We start from the raw sequence: 2,884 nt of genomic DNA, 5'->3' as shown, positions 1-2,884 counted from the left end.
AAAATCCTTCAGAAGTTCCTCCAAGGATTCTTTCAGGAAATCCTCTCAGGATTGCTTCAGAAATTCTTCCAGCAGGAGAACTTCTTGGAATATCTTCAGGAATGTTTCAGGGATTCTCCAGGGATTTCTCCGCATTTTTTTAGGAATTCCTTCTCCAGGAATTTCTCCAGAAATTCCGCTCCAGGAATTACTTAATGGATTTTTTCTGATGAAGAAATAGAAATCTCTAGAATCCCTCGAAAATTCCTCCAGCTATAATCACAAGAATATCCCTAGGAATTCCTCCAGGCAATTATCCAGGATTTTATTCAGGAATTCCTGCAGGAAATACACCAGGATTTTTTTCAGGAACTCCTCCAGCAAATCCTCCCAGAATTCCTCTGGAGATTTCTCCAGTATTTTTTCCAGGGATTTCTCCAAGAAGTTTCTCCAGGAATTTCTTCAGGATTTCCTGTTGGGTCTCATCCAATAATGCTTCCAGAAATTACGTCAGGAATTTGTTTAGAAGTTTCTCCAGGCATTTCTCCAGGATACTCTTTAGAGATTTTCCCAGGAATTGCTACAGAGATTTCTCCAAGAACTCCCCTAAGTATTTTTATTATTTTTCTCTAAAATTTTACCAGGAAGTCATCAAGAGATTTATACTGAATTTTTTTCTATGGATTCCTTTCAGAATTCCTCCAGGAATTTCTCCAGAACTTCCTCCAAGGAATCCTCCAGAAATTTATCTAGAACTTCTTCTAGGATTTCCTAATGAGATCTCTTCAGATATTTCTCTAGGTATTCGTCCCATAATTTATACAGGAATTCCTCCAGGGATTCTATAGGGCTTCCTCCAGGCATTCATGTAGGAATTGTTCCAGGGATTTGTCCAGGAAGTCTTCCAGGGGTTGCTGAGGGAATTCCTCAAAATATTTCTTTAGAAATTCCTCTCAGGTTCTCTTCCAAAATCCATTCAGGAGTTCCGTCGAAAATTTTAAATATCCTTCAATCATCTTTTCAGAGATGTACCCAAAAACTTCTCCAGGTTTATCTTATAACTTATTTTAATAATTTTAAGAATTTCTGGAGGAATTCCTCCAGCAAATAGTATTGGAAGATATTTTAGAAAGGACTCATATAGGAACCAGGAAATTCTAGTCTTAAAAATCCTTAATCTTCCAGAAATTGCTCACCGCTACCAGAACCACCTTGAATCATGTAGATCAAGCGAGTTTTTTTTAACGTATTGTACAAAATACAACAGCGTGACTGCTGAAGGGTTAAATAATGCTTTTAGAATATAATGTTATTATGTTCAATTTCATCGTATTGCGTATAGATATAGAAGTAAGAAGGCACAAATTTGCTAGGGGGGCTCACCCCCCCTGACCGAAAAGCTGGTTACGCCATAAAGAAGTGCGAGTATTCTCGGGCCCCTGTTGTTCATGAGTAAGTTTGTTTTGGTTTGTATCTGTTCAGCTGCAATCTTCATCATTTTCCTTCTCTAATCCGGACTGAGCTGGGCTTGCTTGTACTCGTTGGCACGCGGTAGATACGAATTAATACATACTATAGCACTTGGAGTCTCCAATTAGCCTAGTGATTAGGGCTATGGATCGCCAATCCGGAGACGGCGGGTTTGATTCCCGTTCCGGTCGGGAAAATTTTCTCGACTCCCTGGGCATAGTGCATCGTTGTCCTTGCCTCGCAATGTACAAATTCATGCCATGGCAGGCAAAGAAAGCCCTTCAATGCTTCAATTAATAACTGTGGAAATGCTCAAAGAATACTAAGTTGAAAAGAGGCCGGCCAAGTTCCAGTGGGGACGTAGAGCCATAAAGAAGAAGCAGAAGAATTCTGAAGATGAAGTTTCTACTATACACACAGTTGTTCCCTTAACCTTCCAGGACGCGCGCCATCAAGCAACCGAAACTGCACCGCGCTCGCGCTGTGTACGAAAAGCGAGGTTTTTTGGTAGTGTTGTACTTTTTACAACAGCGCGCGCGCTGAAGGGTTAACAATCGCGAAACACAAGAACTGTAGATACGATATAACCTCTAGTTCTACAACCAAATTTTAAATGTTTTATTTAGTTATTTTTCAAATGAACTAGCTAAAAAAATGTAGGGTATCGGAATGCTTCGTTGGCATAGCCCCCCCGTTCGGCCTATCTCAATGTAAACCAAAAACTCAAACAAACACGCATAACTGGGTATCGGAAAAGCTATTCAGCAAACAACTGTAACATTTTGTTTCAATTTTAGCACTTTGAAGCATTAAAATTGAATGAAAATGTCACTTTGTTTAACTTTTGTAGACGCCATGATTCTTCGGCTTAGTGGGTAGTCTATACACATGATCATAAATGGCATGATTCTGGAACATTTCGAATTGACTTTTCAATAACTGAACATTTGATGCGACGGTTAAAGACGCTATTTTGAACTTGTGTATTTGTTTTCAACGAGTAATAACTATTATACAAATTGAATGTGGGCCGAATATTGAGGACATTTTTTTCACTATGTACCCAAATCTTGGCCCATCAGTAAAGTGACGTCAAAAACAACGATAAAAAGGCGTCAACAACATTTCTTGCGTAAAAACCAGAAAGAACGAACAGGAAGAAAGATTTTGTGTACGGTGACTGTAAAAATTTTAGATTAAGAAAGAACTTTAGTTAAAGTGATTTATTTATAGTTTTTTGAAAATTTGGCTCCGAAAATGTAATTTAAAAGTAAGATTGGTGAACAAACAGAGATAATACTTCAGCAGAAATATTGGAAAAATAAGATAATAAGTGGTTCTAGTGCATGGAAAGGAATAGGCCAACGTTGTATCCACTAATAGGCCAATTTTTGTACCATAGACCAACGTTGCATACCATCGCATCGAATCTTTT

Source organism: Aedes albopictus, chromosome 1 (assembly GCF_035046485.1).
Source record: "Aedes albopictus strain Foshan chromosome 1, AalbF5, whole genome shotgun sequence".
NCBI classification, from domain to species: domain Eukaryota; kingdom Metazoa; phylum Arthropoda; class Insecta; order Diptera; family Culicidae; genus Aedes; species Aedes albopictus.
The sequence above is the reverse complement of the archived record's forward strand: the minus strand, read 5'-3'. Positions refer to the sequence as shown.